Source organism: Schistocerca americana, unplaced genomic scaffold, assembly GCF_021461395.2.
Source record: "Schistocerca americana isolate TAMUIC-IGC-003095 unplaced genomic scaffold, iqSchAmer2.1 HiC_scaffold_80, whole genome shotgun sequence".
In the NCBI taxonomy this organism is placed as follows: Eukaryota; Metazoa; Arthropoda; class Insecta; order Orthoptera; family Acrididae; genus Schistocerca; species Schistocerca americana.
Genome location: NW_025726566.1, coordinates 250,370 through 272,116, shown reverse-complemented (window position 1 = coordinate 272,116; position 21,747 = coordinate 250,370).

Sequence of the window (21,747 nt, the reverse complement as noted above, 5' to 3'; positions counted from 1 at the left end):
ACCCTGCATCCTATGGGGGATGCCCAGTACGTATCAAGCTTGTCGAGGCCTGGGAAGCGAGACACACGACCACAGCCAGAAATGCCCCACCCCCACCCCCCCCACCATCAATCTTGGAGGAAGCGCACTTCCCCACGCCACCAACACCCGCAAACGCGGGAAGAAACCCTAATAACCAAACCACTTCACCACCTCCTCCGCAAGATTGCACAACAGGACCACCTAAAGAACACAGAAACGATAACTGCACCTTAGCCCAGGTGGTAAAAACAAACCCCCAACCGGCAAAGGCGACAAAACCAGAAGCCCAACCACGACCCCAACGTCTACCAGCAGCGCAAAGACGCCCAGCCACCCCACCAAACCAACCAGTTGCCACCCAGGTCTCACGGCCCTCCCCCAAAAGGACAAAAACCCCCCCTCTGCCCACAAACCCTGCCAACAATCCAGACTCACCAACTCTCCCCACACCCATGCTATCACCAGCAGCAACATCCACAGAAGTACCTCCCCTGCCACTACTGGCACCAACCACCACAACAACTCCACCACCACAAACAGCATCCCAGCAGCTCCTGCAAGCCCCCATCTCTTCCACAACACCCCACACAGAATCAGATATCAGAACTGTCGAGATCACAGCATCTCCAACACAGCACCAATCACCACATATCCAACAAAACCGAAATACCCAGGAGCATAGTTCAAACCAAAACCAGCCCTGGGACTTCGTCAAGAAGGTTATAAACCTTATCCAGAAATTATCAACCACCGACTTCTTCACGAAAGTGAAAAAAGCAATAAGCCAAATCCTAGCAGCTCCAGACACCTTCACGAAGGTATCAATGTTTTTCACCACCATTCTCCCACTGTTTTCCGATGGCGAATAGAAAACGACACATCACCATCGCCATCTGGAATGCAGACGGAGTATTCCACGACCGACACGAACTGGAAATGTTTCTAGAAGATTACGGCATCGACGTAGCACTAGTAAATGAAACCCATCTAACCCCTGATGAACAATTTCGAGTCAAAAATTACATTCTAATCCGGACTGACCGTCCTAACAGACCTGGTGGCGGAACTGGAGTCCTCATAAAACACCGGATATGCCACCGACAAGTCACCATCCCACCTCTAATCAACACAGAGGCAACTGCAATAGAAATCATGTTAAACCAACACCCAACTGTCCTGGTGGCAACCTACCACCCTCCAAACGAACGCTTCCATCACAGTGACCTCGACAGCTTGCTAAATGTGAACAACAGGACCATAGTAGGGGGGGACCTGAATGCCAAGCACAGGGCATGGGGTTGCCGCACTGGAAATACAAGTGGGAACCAGCTGCTGAGATACCTGGATACCCACCCAGCAGTTCAAGTGGTAGCCCCAGATGAACCCACCCACTTCCCGTACAACTCACGCCATCTGCCAGACAAGCTGGACATATTCTTACTAAAAAATATTGACCTGGGCACAAGCACAGAAGTCATAAACACGCTGAACTCTGACCATAACCCAGTCATCTTAAGATTCGAAAATGACCACATCATACCAACAGAAAGCATCCACACTACGTACCACACAAACTGGGTACGATATAAAGAACTAGTGGCACATCACATACCAGACCCAGCACCGGAATATGCATCGACAGAAGACATAGACAAAGCCGCAGCAGACTTTACTAACATCATCAAAAGCTGTGCCCAAGTCGCAACTATCAAACTCACACAAAATAGGGGCAGGACCAACTTACCACCAGACCTAGCCCAATTGATAACAGACAAAAACCGGACCAGGAAGCGATGGCAAACATACCGTTACCCTCAAGATAGGAGGATAATGGACCAAATGGCCCGTGAAATCAAAACCAGACTGCATATGCTCCGGTGCAGCAGGTACCAACATAGCTTGCAGGCAGCCGAATCAAACCCTGAACAATTCTGGCGAATCATAAAGGCTAGGCGGCAACCCCAGACAGCCACAAGACCACTGCATGGGCAACAGGGGCTGGTTTACACCCCTGCAGATAAGGCGGCCGCCATGTCAGACACCTACGAACTCCAGTTCCAAGAAAACATAGTAGAGAACGACGAGGGAGAAGCAGAGAGGCTAGAGAGGAGAATCGAGAGGCACCTCGCACGAAAACTCAATGAGAGGATTAACACCACCTTCGCAGACACAACTGAACGCGAAATAACAGCTTACATCAGGCGGATCGGCAATGCAAAGGCCCCTGGTCCTGACCTTATAAAACCCCCACTTCTTAAACACCTTCCACCACCTGCCATTTCCCATCTATCAAATATCCTCAACCACTGTCTCAAACTACAATATTTCCCTTCAGCCTGGAAGGTTGCCAAGATCATCTCAATCCCCAAACCCAATAAAGACCATCTATTCCCACAAAACTATCGTCCTATCTCGCTCTTAAATCACTTATCAAAACTTCTCGAAATCCTCATCCTAAACGCCCTACTTAAATTCCTAAACGATAACACTATCCTTACCCCGGAACAATTCGGTTTTCGTGCTGGCCATAGCACCACCCAGCAAGCCATCCGCCTGGTGGAGCACATCTGTGCCGAGAAACAACATGGAGACAGCACAGCAGCCATATTCCTCGACATAGAGAAGGCGTTTGACCGTGTCTGGCATGACGGCCTACTCTACAAGCTGTCGAAGCTAAATTGCCCCAATCACCTGTTAAAAATGATTCACTCATTTTTGGCAGACAGGAGGTTTTTTGCTTCAGTTGATGGAGCGAAAAGTCCAATAACTAATATAGAAGCAGGTGTCCCACAGGGATCTGTGCTTGGCCCCCTCCTCTATCTTGTGTTCACAAATGATATCCCAAAAGAGCCGGGTGGGAACATAGCGCTCTACGCTGATGACACAGCGCTGTACCACAGCGGGCGTAACATAAATCGTATAACGTGTAGCCTCCAGCGGCACCTCAACAAAGTCGACCACTGGTGTAACTTGTGGAAAGTAAAAGTAAATCCGGACAAGTGCCAAGCCATAATTTTCACACACAAAATAACAAGACCCGTCAGAAATCTCAACCACAATGGACAACAACTCCCATGGAGAAAAGTTATAAAATACCTGGGACTGAACATAGACAAAAATCTCACGTTCAAACAGCATATAACAGAGGCCAAAAACAAAGGTTCCGCCCGGCTCTACCAACTGTATCCCCTTCTTAAGGGCAGGGGCTTATCAACAGAGGCGAAGCTCCGAATATGGAAAACAATAATTTTGCCAGTTATTCTTTATGGATCGGAGGTGTGGAGCATGGCGGCAAACACACACCTGGCCTCACTAGAAGTGATACAAAATAAGACGTTTAGAATAATCACAGATGCCCCCTGGTTCTCCAGTAACGAGGAAATTAGAGGTATGCTAGGACAACCAACATTTAACCATCTCATAAAAATCAAGTCAACGAAATTCTATGAAACATCTCATTCTTCACCTTTCCCCCTCATTAGATCCCTGGGACCAGATATTCTCCCTACACACAGAACTCCCATCACTACCATTCACCGTCAGTTCAGATGACGAGCTACACTGACTTTCATCCACTCATATCATAACCATCATTAATCAAACACAGTTCATATACCCGGGGAACACCCCCAAACAAATACAGACAAAAAGCCAATCTTAACCTAAAGGTACCATCTCGAAAGTCAGGGCATCAACAGGATGCCGGTACTTCAATTAACAAAGGGGGAGAATACCCCAAACATATCAGGTCGGCGGGTGCCACTGTGTGGGGAGACGCTGACTAGAGCGGAGCGCTTGCTACTGGTGTTGCTGCTGCCGTACGTTGGTTCGAGATGCCGCCCAAGACTAGCGGGAAGGCCGCCAAGAAGGCTGGCAAGGCGCAGAAGAACATTTCGAAGGGCGACAAGAAGAAGAAGCGCAAGAGGAAGGAGAGCTATGCCATCTACATCTACAAGGTGCTGAAGCAGGTGCACCCTGACACGGGCATCTCGTCGAAGGCGATGAGCATCATGAACAGCTTCGTGAACGACATTTTCGAGCGCATTGCGGCCGAGGCTTCTCGCCTGGCGCACTACAACAAGCGCTCGACCATCACGTCCCGCGAGATCCAGACCGCTGTGCGGCTGTTGCTGCCTGGCGAGCTGGCCAAGCACGCCGTGAGCGAGGGCACGAAGGCGGTGACCAAGTACACGAGCTCCAAGTAAGGAGGTGGCTCTGGAATGGAAGGAAGGATGGAGAAGGCTCCTCCGTTGCGAGAGCGGCAAAACGGCCCTTTTCAGGGCCACCAACTTGCCTTTTGCGGGAAGGGCGGAATTGTTGTTGTTGTTTGTGTGTGTGGACGGCTGTGATGTATGTGTGCATTTTGATTGTGGGTGGGGGGGCGCGTCAAAGCGTGTTGCGCGGGGTACGGCCACGAGGTTGGTCGCCGTGGCGTGGAATGGTGGCACGCCTCGTTGGCGTGGTTTTTGACCCATTGGTGTTGTTGGGGTGTGTGTGTGTGTTACCCGTCTGCGAGGGGGGACAGTGCGATCGGCGACTTTTGTGTCACCGTAACGACGGCCGTTTGCGGGTTTGTTTTTTTGCACATCATACATGGCGAGGGTGAAATGTGAAATGTTTTTGTTTGGTTTTTGTTTTGTTTTTTTGCCGCCCACTATTCCCTTTGCTGTACGCCGAGTTTGACAATGGTGCGACGTAACTGCAGCGTGGAGGTGTGTGAGTGACGTTGAAATGAACGTGCCATTAAGACGCATTGTTGTTGTATTGTACTGTACGTGTACGGCGACACGCACGATGATGTACCATTCGACTCTGATGTTTGATAGCCGTGTCTGACTGATTGCGTACGACGCACGCACACCGATGTCGTCATTCAAGATGCACGCTAGACGACGACGGCGGCGGCGGCGGTGGTCGTTTGTTTGGCGAATGTCTGTACACGTGTTTGTCTGTGTCCATCCGGTATGTATTTGTTTGTTTGAAAGTGTTTTGTGTGTCGGTGACGTGGTCCGATCCGTCGCCCCCTGAGTAACTGTCGATCGGCGCGATAGACCGGCGTCACGCAACTGAACCGAAGTCTTGGGCACACCCGTCATACTGTTGTACACCGTCGCGCTGAGAACGGTAACGAAAGGTTGACGTTGATCGGTCGAATGTCTGGGCAGAACGTGAGGAATGAGGCAAGAGTGCAAGGAGGGGGGGCAAAAGAGAGAGGAAGGGAAAAAGGGGAGAAACGCATTCGTAGAGCAACGGAACGTTCCCGTGTCGGAGGCGTATTGGAGCCGCACTGAAATGCGTTTAACGGCGGCGCGGCTGCAAGTGTCTGCCGTGGTGAACGTTACCTTTGACGGCTGCATTGGGCTTTGCCTTTGCTTTCGCTTTCGCTTTCGCGTTCGCTTTCGCTTTCCCGGATGTACGTAACGTTTGTTGATATGGTTCTGAGGAAGAGTGTATGACAGTGCCGTGCCGTCCATGTTCGTGTGCCCTCCCATTGTGTGTATGCTATTGTCTGTGTACTTGAATGATGTATGTAGGTGTTAGTGGACATGTTTTACCAGTGGGGGGAAATGGATCGTCGATAGTTGCCGTCACTCTGTCACGGTCGAGATGACGCACCCTCCGTACAGAAAGGTGTCGAGAAAGTGAGTGTGTGTGTGCGTCCGTGAATTGGCAGCGTTTGGAGGTGGGCGTGCCCTGCATGTGGCCCGGAAAAGGCTGTTCGTTAGGCGGTAGTGTTGTGTGGACAGGGGAGGGGCATGCGTAACGCTGCTGGCATGGCATTTCGGGAGATGGGAGGGGGCAAACGAGGAAACGAGGAGCGGCGGCCAAAGACGGGACGGGGAGGGGCGCGGTGTGGGTGGCTTGCGCCTGTGCTCGGCGTTGTGGTTTGTGCAAAAGAGGAGGAGAAAAACAATGTGAGTTGCCAGGGAGGGGAGCGGTGTTGTGTTGTGGTTGTCGTGGTGTAGCCGCAGACGCGGCTGTCAGTGAACGTGGCGAGACGGACGGATGCGCGGAGGGGCGGGGGCGGCGCATTTCGCCGGTGCCGTGCCGTGCCGTGCCTGAAAGCCGCGTGGTCGCTGTGTTGTTGGTGGCGTGGGGGCGAGGAGAGTACCGTACGGGTGTGCTTGTGCGCCGGAAATGGCACACTGCGCCCGCCCGTCTTGGAGGCTGATGGCTGTGGTGTGGAAATGGGGCGCGGTGATGTTGAAGCACAGAAAAGAAACCAAGAAAACGGAAGGCGTGATGCGGCGGTGGTGGTGAGAGCGGGAAAAACAAAACAAAAGAAAAAAAACAACAAAAAAAAAGAAGGAAAAACAACAAGAAACAAAAAAGAAAACAAAAAGTCTATCAATATTAAAATGTAAATGGAAATGGACCCAGGTATAACCTCCCTGCACAAATAGCAGAGAGTCCGATGATAATAAAAATGTGCCAGAATGTTAACGTCCCTACAAAACAAACCCAACGATAATATTAATGAAAGAGTGAACCGTATGTAACATTGCAACAGACATAATGAAACCTGATAAATTGTATAAGGGCAGCAGCCGTTGACCTTTGGCCCTGTATTCAGAATAAAAAGAGCCAAAGATCGTTACCCCAATGAAAAAGACACTGAAACACGTATGTAACATAGTAGCGATGGCGAGACATTGTAGCATCTGTGACCAGAGAGTTTGCGCTGGACTGCGCGAGTGTTGCGAGCGGTTCTCAGTCAGTCAGTCAGTCTGTGTAGTTGAGGGCTGTACTCTGTCAGTAGTCGTCGCGTGCAGTACGCTAATAGTCGTCATGCAGAGCGGTCGGTCAGTAGTAGCAGCCGAGTGCGGTTGTGTGATGTAGGCGGTCGGCAACACTGGTCAAGATGGTGAATAAGGTATACTGTTAATTGATATAATCGTTAGATAATGAGAAATTGTATTTATTGTAATTATTCTCCAACAAGTTCCCCAATAATAATTTTTATTTCAAAAGCATTTTTCAAACATTTAATCTTTTATTGAACTAAAGAGTTCGTTCCACTTCTTTGAAGAAAAATGTCACTAAAATCACAAAGAAAGAGAATATTATTATTTGCAATGCAGTTCCTCCAAGCGCTGCGCAACAACCAGAGCAGAAATGTGACATCCATTTATTCGGAGGTAAGACTTTAATTCTGATTGTTTTGCACAGGGCCAAAGACCGATATTTCGGTTTAATTGAAGTTTCTTGTCACTGAACGGACTTTTGTAAATGTTGTGTGAAGACTTTATATTTGAGTCAGATTGCGAATTGCACATTTTTGTTGCCATTTTCAATACCTCTCATTGTGGGCGAGGTTACAATTAGCGCAATGTCCATTAGCATCCGTAAATAACATTGTCCATTATTTTAAATATTGCTGGGAGGTTACAACACACACACACACAAAACAAAAAACAAAAAAAAACAAAAAATTGCATTTATATCCGCTCCTCAATTGTAGATACCCCTTACACAGCTGTGTGCAATGAATGAGTGCTGGCTGGTAATTAATTGCACTCCTTGGAGGGAAATGCCATAGGAAGTAGTCTTTAAAAAGTGAATGTTTTTCGTTAAGAGACAAAAGTTACTTTAGAAAAAAAGTAATAGTGGGGCTTTTGTTGTTGAACAAAATAAGTACAATGAACATACGTTATCAGATTTGCGCAATGCAGCGTCACACCACCTTTTGATTATAACACAATATACTATACATCGTCCCGAACCGTGACCAGAGTCGCGAGACGAGCAGAGCACGCCGCCGACGCCCGCTCAGTACAACCGTCCACCCGCTACTACTGTCGACCGACTACTACCTCTCCCGACTCGCGCTACAATATATATAACAACTGTTCCTGGCGACCCGGTGCGTGCAACTACTGTCGTCTGGCGCGGTCCAAGCGCCGACTAGCAGCGATAAAGAACTCTCTGGTCAGACAGAGATGCTGTCATGCCTCGCCATCGCTCTGGTAATGAATACATACGTGGTGCAGCGTGCGTACCACCGGAACACGCAGTGGCGGAGCCAAAGACTGTGTTGTCGAGGTCGAGTGCGAGTGGGAAGAGAGGCAGCGTCGGCACGGAGATGCAAGCGAGCGCGAGACGCACGGGGGCTGCGGCGTGGCGCGTTTGCGGTCGGCGCCTTTGGTGGCAACGGCCGGGACAAGCAGCGGTGTATGGTGTGGTGCGGGGCGGACAGGGGCGGCGGTGGACGGGGAGGAGGCGGCGCGACGACGGCATGGGGGCGAAAACGGGACGGGGGACGGCGGATGTTGAGAGGCGTCACGCGCGGACAGGACACAGACACAGAGACACACAGATTGGAAAGGGAGGGTGCGCGGTAGTAGTTGGGAATGTGCGTACCGTGCGGGATGGGAGTGGGCGAGGAACACGGTCGTGGCCCCTGTTTTGGGTGCGTGTGATGACGTCGGTGTGTTGTGGGAAGGGAAGGTGCTGTGGCGGCGGCGCGTAATGGGCGTAGGCCGAAAAGAGAAAGGAACGTGGGCAGTGTGTTGGCAAGCGTCGGTTCGACTGCGACGTTGATGGGCAGGGCAGGGCAAGGTTAATGGTGGTAGGAGTAGGCGTGTGGGCGCAAAAAATCTGCCGCTGCAGGCGGTGCCGTAACCGCCATGGCGGGAAGGAGAGAGGGCCAAAGAAAGAAAGAAAGAAAGAAGAAAACAAAAAAAAAAAAGGAGGGGGGGGGGGCGAAAGTGGAGAGGCGGTGGTGTGAGAAGGGCGGGGGCGGAAGGAAGGCAGGAAGGACAAGAGGCGAGGCGACGGCTTGCTTTGTGTATCGGTCGGTCTCTGGCTATGCTTCGTTTTCTGCAGCAGGGTCGGTGCGCGGCGTGGCTCGCGGCAGTGGGAACGCCTGGTGGCTGGACGGCCAGCAATGCGGTTGGATGGGCGGCCACAGCACCGCACCTGTGCCCGAGGAGGAGACGCTGGCGGCGGGCCCTGAGGTGAGGCCGGCTCGGCTGGGGCTGTGGATGTGTAGGTGTGCGCCGCTGCTGCAACAACGAGTAAAACGCGAGAAGAAGGGATGGCGGTAGAGAGGAAAAAAAGAAAAAGGTCGTGTTGTGTTGATGCGCAGGCAGACGCGTACAGAGGGACGAGCCCGGTCTGCAGCAGGGTGTGGCCGTGCCGAGTGCAGAGCAGCGGCGGCTCGGTTCGGTTCGGCCCGGCCCGGCGGGCCGCGCTGTTGTCGCGGACGTGAGCGCCCCCTGGCGGGTGGCCGGAGGCGGCGCGGCGTGTTGGACGTGTGGCTGGTGGCAGTGCACAATTTGCGAGTGGCTGGCGGTGTGGTGTGGCGGTTGGCGCGTCGGGCGGCGGAGAGGTATGTGTTGCGGGCGCCCTTTGCTGCGCTGCGTCGTTGCGTGTGCCGTACAGGGCGGGCGCTTGTCGACTGTGTGGGCGGTGTGGCGAATTGGCGTGAAACGGCTGCCGAGAGGTGTGTGGTAGCGAGCCGGTCGGTGGTGTCAGTGCGAAGGGGAATGTGCGTGCGTTTGGCGGTTTCGGTGTGCTTTTTGCGGCGTGAGAGTGGGAATTAGTGGGGCCGGCTGTTGTGTTGGTTCCTTGTGTCTTGTGTCGCGTAGCTTGATGGCAACGTGGAAGGACGCCGGTTTCGTTTCGAGCCTTGCGTGTGGTTGTCGACGTTGACTGGTTGGCGTGTGCCGATGCACGTGCATGTGTGGGTCGCGAGTGCGTTTTTGGCTGGCTGTGTGTGTGTGTGTGTGTGTGTGTGTGTGTGTGTGTGTGTGTGTGTGTGTTTTGGGGGGGAAGGGGGAGGCGGTGGTGAAAGTGCAGTCGTTGCCACGGGCGTCGTCGGGTGGGGCTGGGGCTGTGCGTCGTGGCGGAAAGGTGGTAGGTTGCGGGAAGCGAGCCCGTCGTTGACGGTGTCGCGTGAGTTGTGAATCGAGTGGGGCGCGGGGCGCGGGACAGGAGCAGCGTGCCGCTGCGTCGTGGTCGTCAGCAGAGGCTGTGCGTGTGCTTGTCCTTTTTGTGGGCGGTTCGTGCGAGGCGTTTTTGTTTTGTGTTGCCCTAGTTGTTAGTTTATTTTGTTTGTGTTTGTTATTTTGAGACGACGACTGGTTGGTGGCGTGCGCGCGAAGTGGCGGTGTGCGCTTCCCGTGTCGTTTGTGTTGTTTGGTTTTTTTGTTTTTGTGTTTTTTTTTTTTTTTTTTTTTTTTTTTTTTTTTTTTTTTTGCACTGGGCCCCGGTGGGTGGGTGCGTGTGTGTCGATTGCCGGCTGGCGAAAGGTGCGCCATCGGCGGGGTGGGTCGCCGGCACAAGTAGAGGCGGCGGCGTTGTTGCTGTTGTTGTGTGGTGTTTGTTTTGTTCGGCTGTGTCGGCGAGCTGTGTTGCGGTGCGTGTGAATGGTGGTGCAAAAGTGCTGGCGTTGGGGCTGCGACTGCGACGGCGACGGCGGCGAGCCGCGGGCGCGCCATTGATAGTGATGTTGTGAACAGCGGCTGTGTACGGTAGTGGTGTTGTTGTAGCACGACGTGCATCCGGGCCGGCGCGGAAAGCGCAGTTGCGGGCGGTTGCCCTTCGGTGCCAGCCATGTCGCGTGAGCGGCGGGTTGCTCTGGTGTCGACACGTGGTGCTCTGGGTTGTTGTGTGGTGCCCTTTGGCCGGTGGGGGTGGTTCGCGTGTGTCTCGTTCGCGCTCGGTGTCTGGTCGTGGTCGTGCTGCTCCCCCGTCTGTCGGCGGTTTCCGACGTCGTCTGTACGTTTTTGTTCGTTTGCGGCGTGCCTGCCGACGTCGTCCCGTCGCGACCTTTCAACCGAAAGTGTGGCGCCCGAAGGTGAACGAACGTAACCCTGACCTCGGCGCTTTACGCTGAGCCGAGCGAACCGAACCGAACCTAACCTGTGGTGTGGCGAGGTGAGCTCAGCCTGTGAGCCCCTAACGTCTACGTAAGGTAAGCTGTCCGGCTCACGCCTCACGTTTTTGAACGCTTTTTTAACCTACGTTTGACGCTTCTTAACCTAGCACTGACCCCTTAACCTAACGTGTAACCTAACCTAACCTAACCTAACCTAACCTAACCTAACCTAACCTAACCTAACCTCTGACGCCTGACGTGTTTGAATGCTTAACCTAAGTTTGACGCTTAACCTAACCCAAGTCCCCTTAACCTAACCCACGTCCACCTAACCTAACCTAACCTAACGTAGACGTGTAAACGTAATGTGTAACGCGTAACGTGTAAGGTCGGCTGTCGTGTGTGCTTGACGGCAGATTGGGTTGGTCTGTAGATTCGGATTGCGGTTTGCCTCGGTCGAGGGGTTGGGTCGGAAGCGGCGAGGGGCGGCGGCGCCTGTTGCGCAGGCGGCGTCCGTTTGCGGCGGGCAATTGTTGAGAAACGGCTGTGAATGTTGGCGGGCGAGAGGAGGAGGACGGCGCGCGATGTGGCCCGACGGCTGCGGGCCGATCGGGAAACGGCGGGAGGGCGACGGAAGGCGATGGGGCGGCGGAGGCGCGTTTGCACGGCCGTCATCGCCGCACGCCTCGGCTTGTGTGGCTGTGGCGCCGGCCGCGCTGGCCGGGCTGCCGCGGCGACGGTGTGGGAGTTTTGCCGAAGGTTTGGCCATTGTGGCGGGTCGTCGGCTGGGGCTGTGGGGGCGGCATTTGGGCGGGGGCGGCGATTCTCGGCGGGCCGACCCAGGCTGTAGCGCGCGGTAGCTGCAGTTTGGCCGTGGTTTGCGGCGCTGCCGTGGCGACTGGTTGGCGACTGTGGTGTGGCTGTGTGTAGCCCCATCCTCGGTGGTTTGAAAGGCGCGGGCGGTTGTGGCGCAGGTTTGGGGCTGCTCCGCACAGGCTGTCGGACGTTGGGCGGTAGCAAGCGCGGGAGGCGCGGCGCGGCGGCGCGCAGAGTGGCGGCCGCTCTCTCGGCCGTCCGCGCCCGCCCGCGACACTGGCTGGGCCTTGTGGTAGGCCCGGCCGCTGCACCCCTGCAGCGCCAGGCTCCCCTCCCTGCAGCGACCCAGCGCGTCGCGGGCCAATCAGCGCGAGCCTTCCCGGCCCCGCCGGCACGCGCAGCGGACCAACCACCGGCAGCCGCGCCTGACCTTGCGAGCCCGAAGGACTTCCCGGAGCCAAGATGGCGGCGTCCCACGGCGCCCCGCCATACTGTCGGCGCCCGACAAGATGGCGGACAAATGGAGACCAACGCGCGCCATGTTGTCGGCGGCAACGCTGCCAATGAAGCCCGCGTGGAACGGATGCTCAGCTGCATGGAAACAATGATGCAGCAGATGACTGAGCTCCTGGCCGTGGTGCAGAAAGTTGCATCCGCCATCCATCCATGCAGCCATCATGCCTGAAGCGCTAAGGAGTTTAACAGCCTGCGTCTTCAACGCCGAGGGACTCCTTAAGCAGGCAGGCGAATTCCGGCAGCTTATACGGGACGAAAACATCGACGTATGTCTCGTCACCGAAACGTGGCTTAAGCCTGGCGTCCGAGTCGGCGTAGCGAACTACGAATGCTACAGGGACGACAGGCCAACACACGGAGGCGGCACAGCGGTGTATGTACGGAGGACGCTACGACACCACCGCGTCCAAATACCGGAACTGGCGAAGACAGAAGCGACTGCCGTATCAGTGGAGACGGCACACGGCGCCATAACGTTCGTCGCTGTCTACAGACCGCCTAGAGGAGCGCTCCTACCGGGAGACTACAACAAGTTGCTGGCTCTCCCCGGAAAAATCATACTGGGGGGAGACTTCAACGCGAAGCATGCGGTCTGGAACAGCAGGACGACCAACACAAGCGGGCGGCGCTTACTCCACGTCGCGGAACGCCACGAAGCTGTCGTCATCGGTCCGCACGAACCGACAATATATCCACGGAACCGGGGCCACCCGGATATCCTGGATATCATGATCATCAAGGGCGCTCGCCTGCACGTCACGGCCGGTACGCGGCCAAAGATGTCCTCCGACCACGTACCGGTCATATTCGACCTCGACGCCGACGCTCTCCCAAGACAGCGGAGAGGGGTCGACATACGAGACATCAGCTGGGACGAGTTCCGCAACGCCGTCGCCGATTCCCTTGAGGCCACACCGGACGCGGCGGAACACGGAGCAGACGCAGCACTTCAACACATCAGGCAGTCGATAGTTGACGCCGCGGCAGCGGCCACGCCTGTCAGAGACGACGCCAACATCGACTGCCGGCCACACCCTCTGCCACGACACATCCGGGAGGCTATAGCGCAAAAGAACCGCCTACAGCGCGAGTGGCAGAGGACAAGAAATCGAGCCACAAAGCGAGAATTAAATAGACTGTGCCGGCATATCAAGGCTGATGTAGACACGCACCGCAATCAGGAGTGGGCGCGCAAGGTGGCGCAACTAAACATCGAAGACGGCTCGGCGTGGAAAGCCGTAAAAGGCTACCTGCGCCGTATGCAACGGATTCCGCCGCTGCAAGTGGGAGCCGAATTCGTGAGCGAGCCGAACGCGAAGGCAGAAGCACTAGCGGACGCGTTCGCCGCGAATTTCACTCCGGTCGACGACCCGATAGACGCCGCCCACATCCAGATGGTAGAAGAACGCCTCCCCGTCTTCCTCGATGCGGAGTATGACGAGGTAGAAGACGCCATTCCGCCGATATCAGCAGACGAAGTCAAGCTGCAACTTCGCCACCTAAATGCTAAAAAAGCAGGTGGACCAGATGACGTAACGAACTTAATGCTGAAGCAGCTACCAGACACGGCAGCCGACGTCCTCGCGTCAACCTTTAACCAGGTGCTGCTCAGCAAACAGTTCCCGTCGTGCTGGAAGCATGCTGAAATAGTAGCCCTCCCCAAGCCAGGGAAGGACATTCGAAGGGCGAAGAACTACAGGCCAATCAGCCTGCTTCCGGCACTTTCGAAAATATTCGAACGCCTGTATCTGGTCCGCCTGCGGGCGCTCATCGAGGCAGAAGAACTCCTACCAAACGAACAGTTTGGCTTCAGGAGTCAACACGCCACGACACACCAGCTGCTGCGCCTAACAGAGGAGGCGTTCGGTGCCATCGACCGACGCGAGTATTTCGGCGCTCTCCTGCTCGACGTGTCGCGTGCCTTCGACTCCGTGTGGCATCGGGGCCTCCTGTTCAAACTATTTGACCTGGGCGTCCCGGTGTCGCACGTGAAGCTCTTACAGAGCTACCTCGAGGGCAGAACGTTCCACGTCAGAGCAGATAGTGGAATCTCCACGGAGCGTCGTATACTCGCGGGTGTACCTCAAGGCTCGGTCGTTGGGCCGACGCTCTACTCTCTGTACACGGCCGACCCACCGCGCACAGCCCACGTCAACCTGGCGCTGTATGCGGACGACACAGCCGTGTACAGCCGCAGCAGATGCGTCGAGGCGTTGCAGCGGAAACTTCAGACGGCCACCGACGCCCTCACTGACTGGGCGAAAAAATGGCGCCTGGCTTACAATGGGGAGAAGTCCCAGGCCATCATCATTGCGACGAGACACGTCAAGGACGACGCGCCCACAGTCTCGGTCCGAGGCGTCCCGGTCCCGTGGAATGGTACTGCGAAGTACCTGGGCGTCACACTGGACCGGCACCTCACCTGGAGGCCACACGTGGAGAGTATCAGGGGCAAAGCACTGGGTAGACTAAGACTCCTCTACCCACTGCTAAACCCCACTACGACGCTGCCTGCCTGCGTCGGCCTCACACTATATAAGTCCGTAATTCGACCTCTCCTCGAATACGCGGCGGTAGTGTGGGGCAACACGGCGCAAACAAACCTGGAGCGGCTGCAAAAACTGCAGAATAGGGCTCTCAGGTTAGCTCTCCACCTCCCAAGGGACTTCCCGACGGAGGACACACACGTGGTCGCAGACATCGTACCGCTACGCAGGCGGTTCGAAGAAGCGGCCACAAACTTCTACATCAAAGCGGGTACATCCACCAACCCGCTGATAAGGAATCTGGGACAACGTCCACACTGGAGACGCACACTCCGCTGGCCGGACCTGCTGAGACGGCCAGCAGACGTTGCCGCCTTGCCAGACTAGAAGACATTGCTACGTGACAAGTAGCGCTTAGCCACACCTGCTGCGGAAAAAAAAAAAAAAAAAGAAAAAAAAAAAAAAAAAAAAAAACGCCGCAGCAAGCATCAATTATCAAATTGCCCACGAAGCAGGGCAGCATAGACACCCATAAGCTTCTCTCTAAGAAAAACCTGGAGGGACACTGATGTCCCACTTGTTGAAGGAAGGGTAGAGCGATTCTACCAGAACTTCACCCACACACCAGTAGTGTCAACCTGGAGGACACTACACCATGATGCGACAGCCATTCTCTGCTCTGCTGCTGTGCTGTGCTTGCGTGCCTGCCTGCCGTCCCGCTCGCTCTCGCTGTGTGTTACGCGCGTCGTCGAAATGGCAGATCAGGCGGCTACGAACGAGACTGCTGCGGCACCCGCCGCCACCGGCACTACGAAGAAGGCCAAGTCTGCGTCGTCTGCGAAGAAGCCGCGCGCCAAGCCTGCGCACCCGCGCACCTCTGAGATGGTGACGGCCGCCATCAAGAGTCTGAAGGAGCGCAGCGGGTCGTCGCTGCAGGCGATCAAGAAGTACATAGCCGCGCACTACAAGCTGGACGCGGAGAAGCTGGCGCCGTTTATCAAGAAGTACCTCAAGTCGGCCGTCGTGGCGGGCGAGCTGGTGCAGACGAAGGGGAAGGGCGCGTCCGGCTCGTTCAAGCTTGCCGGCGCCGGCGGCGGGGGGGCGGCCGAGGGCGGCAAGGCTCGTGCTGGCGGTGCCAAGAAGAAGCGCGCCGCTCCGGCCAGCAAGGAGAAGAAGGGCGCCCGTGCGGCCGGCGCAAAGAAGGCTGGTGGCGTGAAGGCGGCGACCGGTCGGAAGGCGGGCGCCGCCAAGAAGGCGTCTGCGGCGTCGGCCGCGCCCGCGGGTGCGAAGAAGGCGGCTGCGGCCAAGCCGGCCAAGGCCAAGTCGCCGTCGAAGGCGAAGAAGGCCGCCAAGGTTCCGACGAAGAAGCCGAAGGCGCCGCGCCCGAAGAAGGCGACGACGCCGTCTAAGGCGAAGGCTTCGCCCAAGAAGAAGAAGTAGAGTAGAGGAGAAAGAGATGGGAGAAAGGAAGGGTTTGGCGCTTGACTCCGTCGTCCCCACCCCCCGTCGTCGTCTAGTGGCGCGCAAGAGACGCGCGGCCCAAAACGGCCCTTCTCAGGGCCATCAAAGCACGTCGGGGAAGGTTTTGATTGTCGTGTTGCGTTTGGTGTGGGTGTCTGTCTGGCGTTTCTGTATGCCCGTGGGGATGCTGTTTGCGTGCCGTGGTGGTTGGATTGCGGGGGTCGGTGGCGGGTGTGGGCGGCGGTAGCGGTAAGCGGTGTTGTTGTTGTTGTCGTGGTTGATTGTCGCCGTGTTTGTGGCGGCGGCCGACGGTTGGTTTTTCTGTCACGTTGTTTTGTTTGAATACGTTGGTTGGCTTGCCTGCGTTCGTTCGTCTCGGATGTCTGTCTTGTCGAGTCGTGTCTGGTCTTTGTTTTGTTTTGTTCCTTTGTGTGTGTGTGTGTGTGTGTTATGTTTTGCAACGGGGGGCACGTTGAGATGTGGAAGGAGTCGGCGGGGATTTCGGTGGCGCGTAGAGCGAGCGAGCGCGCGCGCCTGCCTGGCCGTTGGCCGTCGGAGTGGAGTGCGGGTTTTTTTTGTTTTCGAAACGAAAGCGGCGGCCGGCCAGCCACCCGTGCGGTGTGACGTCGGCCGTTGGGTATTGTGCGCTTTGAGCGCCGGGGAGGGATGATGTGTGATTGTTGCGCGCTGCTAGCAGGCAGGCAGAGTGAGCGGGTGTGGCGGACGGACGGGAAGTGGTGGTTTTTTTTTGTTTTTGGGTTGCGGGGCGAGAGGCAGGCGACCGACAAAGTTTGCTCGCGACGGAGAGATGTTAGTGGCCCTGAAAAGGGCCGTTTTTGTTTGTGCGGTGCGGTGCGGTGCGGTGCCGCGGCGCGGTTTAGGAGCGCTCGCCGCGGATGCGGCGCGCGAGCTGGATGTCCTTGGGCATGATGGTGACGCGCTTGGCGTGGATTGCGCACAGGTTGGTGTCTTCGAAGAGGCCGACGAGGTAGGCCTCGCTGGCCTCCTGCAGGGCCATGACTGCGGAGCTCTGGAAGCGCAGGTCGGTCTTGAAGTCCTGGGCGATCTCGCGCACTAGGCGCTGGAATGGCAGCTTGCGGATGAGCAGCTCTGTGCTCTTCTGGTAGCGCCTGATTTCTCGCAGGGCGACGGTGCCCGGCCTGTAGCGGTGGGGCTTCTTGACGCCTCCGGTGGCGGGCGCGCTCTTCCTCGCCGCCTTGGTGGCGAGCTGTTTGCGCGGCGCCTTTCCGCCGGTGGACTTGCGGGCCGTTTGCTTTGTGCGGGCCATGGCGGTAGCGGTAGCGGTAGCGGAGCGGCGTGCGTGGAGGTTAGGTGCGGCGCGGCGTCCGGTGCTGCCTTGACAACGGGCCCGCGCGACGACGACGACGACGCACATGATGGAGGGTTGAACCCTCAGCCGGGAACGAAGTTCTAGCGCGTTTAATGCGCTTCTCCTTCTTCATTGATGAGGTGAAAATGTGGTTGTGACATGACGCGTGGTATTGTCCTTGACTGTTGTGCTGTTTTTTTTTTTTTTCCTTTTTTTTTTTTTTTTTTTTTTTTTTTTTTGTTATATATAAAAGAAAGATGAAAGGATAGTAAGAGAGACAGTGAGAGAAATGGAAAACGAAGGGCCGAAGTGACTGGCCGGTGGTTTAAGCTGATGGCTCCGCTACTGCTGTAATGTCCGCACGTGGTGTCCATTACTGAACCTGGCGATGTTTACTGTCAATGTCCATGGCTTCCATAGCTTCCATAGCTTCGCTGTCCATCTTCCGCCGACCAGACCGGTACTCTTCCTTCAGGAATACATCGATAACGTCGACTAAGGCATCCCATTGAGAGGGGGTGAAGATGGGGTGCGAATTGAGCAGGGCTATTTCCTTCTTCGTGAGCACTTCCATAAACGCGTCACGGTATCGGTAGGTGCGCATGTGGAGCGGCCGATGGGGAAGGGAAGGGATGGGCTGGTCTGGCGGAGTGAAGGGATATGGTTGGTCGGCATAGGGGTAGGACCCATTCTTCAGTGCCGCGGCAATGTCCTTCAGGACGACCTGCACGTTGATCACGTCAGGAAAAGGTAGGCGAATCCTCCTCTTCTTCGTTGGCTTCTCGGCTTGCGAGGAGACAGGAGGCGCCTTAGCGCCCTTGCTGGCGACTGCCACCGCGGAGGGGGGCAGCCCAGGCGGCACTTCATCCGTGTCCATGGGCGCCACCTCCTGCATTGCTGCGGGAGGGGGAGCGGCTGCCGTTTGCGTGGCCACGTCGACCACCACTGGACGACTCACAGCGGCGGGTGTTTGCGTGGCCACGGCGACCCCCACCGGACGATTCACAGCGGGGGCGGCGGCGGGAACTGGCGGCTTCTTCTTGAGAACCCGCAGCTCATCGCGCAGCTGTTGGAGCTGGCGATGGACAGCTGCGAGCTCCTCCTTCAGTGCGGCCCGTTCGGCCGTAAAGGCGGCCTGGAAGCCGGCCAGAGCGTCATCGGTGGCGGCCTCACGGCGGCGTGGCAAGCACCCCTCGCCGGAGCGGGGGGGCGGGGCGGCCGTCGTGGCGCTCGACGCCGCCGCAGGACTGGGTGCGGCGGACAGACGGCGGAAGTCCCGAAGGTAGGCGCAGCTACGCGAGTTTGCGGCGTGGGACCCGCCACAGTTCGCGCATCTGCTGGCCATACCACGAGGCTTTGTACAACTGCGGGTGTCGTGAGCCGCCGCGCACTTCAAGCACGCGACGGCGTTCGTGCACTCCCGCGCGGCATGCCCCAGCTGCTGGCAATTGTAGCACTGGAGGCCCTTCCGGCGCTGCTGCGTTTGCCTGCGCTTTGGCGGACGTGGACGGCGGCCGGTAAACCCCATCGCGTGGATGAGAGCTTCGAGTGCGGCGGCAAACTGCTTCACAGCCATAGCGATACGTGCGCGGTGACAAGAGCAAATGTGTCGCAGCGAGTCGAGCAGCGAATACTAACTCGGAATTGGCCCGCGCGCCTCCGTGCTGCGCTTATATGCCCTCGGTTGCGCGTGGTGGGGGGAGGGCGGGCCAGAGTCTATATAGGGGGGCGGCGGGCGCGCTGGGCGCAGACCGTAGCCGACTCGCCAGCCGCTGCAGCTGCTGTTTGTGCACGTTTTGCTTTGCCCGAGGAAGGAAGGATGACAGGCCGCGGCAAGGGAGGAAAGGGGCTCGGCAAGGGTGGCGCCAAGCGGCACCGCAAGGTGTTGCGCGACAACATCCAGGGCATCACGAAGCCCGCCATCCGCCGCCTGGCTCGCAGGGGCGGCGTGAAGCGCATCTCTGGTCTGATCTACGAGGAGACCCGCGGGGTGCTGAAGGTGTTCCTGGAGAACGTGATCCGCGACGCGGTGACGTACACTGAGCACGCCAAGCGCAAGACTGTGACGGCCATGGACGTGGTGTACGCCCTGAAGAGGCAGGGGCGCACCCTGTACGGTTTCGGCGGTTAGGCTGCGTCGCAGCGGGCGCTGGCCTTCCCGCGGCCGTGCTTGTGGGTGGGAGAGACTAGAAAACGGCCCTTTTCAGGGCCACCACACTGTTCGGAAGTTGAAAAGTGCGAAAGAGTCTGTGTTGTTGTTGCTGCGTGTGTGCGCTGTGTTGTTTGTTTGTTTCTTTCTTTCTTTCCGTTTGAGCGACGTGATGTGACTGGGAGGGGAGAAGGAAAGGAAACGTGTCATGTGGCTGGCTGTGTGTGGAGCTGCTTCGTTTGTGTGTTTGTTATTGTGTGTCTTTGTATCGATCGCGACGGAGATGGCGGGCTGTGTGTTGTTGTGCGAGAGGCGGTGATTATTTGCTTGCGTGGTTTGGCTCTGTGTGTTTGTTTGCGGCGGCGGCGTTGGGGTTTCCGAGGCAAGGCGTGTGGGCATAGGCGGCCGGATCAGCTGTTTCGTTCGTGTCGACGGCCGTTGCGCGCGGGAGTGGAGGGCGGTGTGTCGACACGCCTCCCTTTAACAATGGTCATTATTGCTGCCGTTGTCGGTTTGGAAGGCGACTGCGACCGTGCAAAATGTGTGTGTGTGTGTGTGTGTTTTGGGCCACACGGGCTGTGTGGACGACAAGATGGCGGACGTGCGCCGGCGGCGGCTGTGCTGTGACGGTGCAAAGTTAAAACAAAACAAGGTGCGGCGAGGACGACTGAAATTTTGCTTTGGACGTAGGTTTGTGTGGTGGCCCTGAAAAGGGCCGATTGTTGTGGGCCGAGCCGGCAAAGCGCGTTGCGTGCAGGGGAGCACGCGGCGGCTGCGATTGCCTGGCCTCCTTTAGGCCTTCTTCTCGGTCTTCTTTGGCAGCAGGACGGCCTGGATGTTGGGCAGGACACCACCCTGTGCGATGGTGACGCCCGACAGGAGCTTGTTGAGCTCCTCGTCGTTGCGGATGGCAAGCTGCAGGTGGCGCGGGATGATGCGCGTCTTCTTGTTGTCGCGGGCCGCGTTTCCGGCCAGCTCGAGCACCTCAGCCGCGAGGTACTCCATGACGGCGGCGAGGTAGACGGGCGCCCCGGCGCCGACGCGCTCTGCGTAGTTTCCCTTGCGCAGGAGGCGGTGGATTCTGCCGACCGGGAACTGGAGCCCAGCCCTGCTTGAGCGGGACTTTGACTTGCCCTTGACTTTGCCTCCCTTTCCGCGTCCGGACATGGCGATGGGCTAGCGACGGTGCACACGAAACGGAAACGAAAACGACCGGTGCGAGCGGCAGCGAGTCGAGCAGCGGAGTGCGTGCCGGCGCAGCCGGGGTGGGGGTGCTTTATGGGCTCGGGTGCGGCGGCCGGTTGCGCGCGCGCCCCATTGGTCGGCGGCCGCAACAGGGCGAGCTGGTAAAGGTGCGGCGGCGGCTGGCGGCGGGTGCCAGGCCAGACATTCCGAGGTGGGACTGCGAAGCGGACGGACGTGCGTCTACCTGTGCTCCGCGCCGCTATTGTGCTCCCAGCCCTGGAAATTCCCACCGCGCGCTCTCGCCGCCTTTGTCCAGAGCACGCCTCGTTGCTTGCTTCTCGTGTGCTTGGTCGTCGCCTTACGTGCTCGCGCCATAGCGGCGTGTTTCGCCGGCGCTGTTTTTCTGGGTTTCCGGACGTGGTCGGGCGTGTGCTATCTGAAAAAGCAAATTGTCGTGTCGAGAAAAGCAAAAGTCGTGTTGCACACGTACGACACGGGACGGAGCTCTAGACTACTTGGGCGCTCGTTCGGACGAATGGCATAGCTCGAGGAGAAGAAGAAAAGAAGAACATCCCGCCTGAGAAGGTGGCTGTAAATCACCATCTTTCGAGAATTTCGGTGCCATAGGCGTTAGGGAAGTTGCAGTCCAGGGACCCGCCGAGCCACACAGTCAAACAGACTGACTGTGAGGCCCGTGGTGGCATCCCGCGCCTGCCAGGTGTAGGGAAAATACATTGGCACGGAAATTGTCGAAATATAGGAAAGTACTAGTAAACCATTTCATATCGTGGCTACCCCTCCATGGAGCGCCCGCACGACTTTGAACATCAGGAGGCCAAAATGGACCCACCTGCAAACCTGTCAATATCATCTTCTGCCCCACATCCCCCACTAATCTCACCAATTCATACACCCTCACTGAGCAGCAGCTCTGACTCAGATAAGCTCATAGTAGACACCG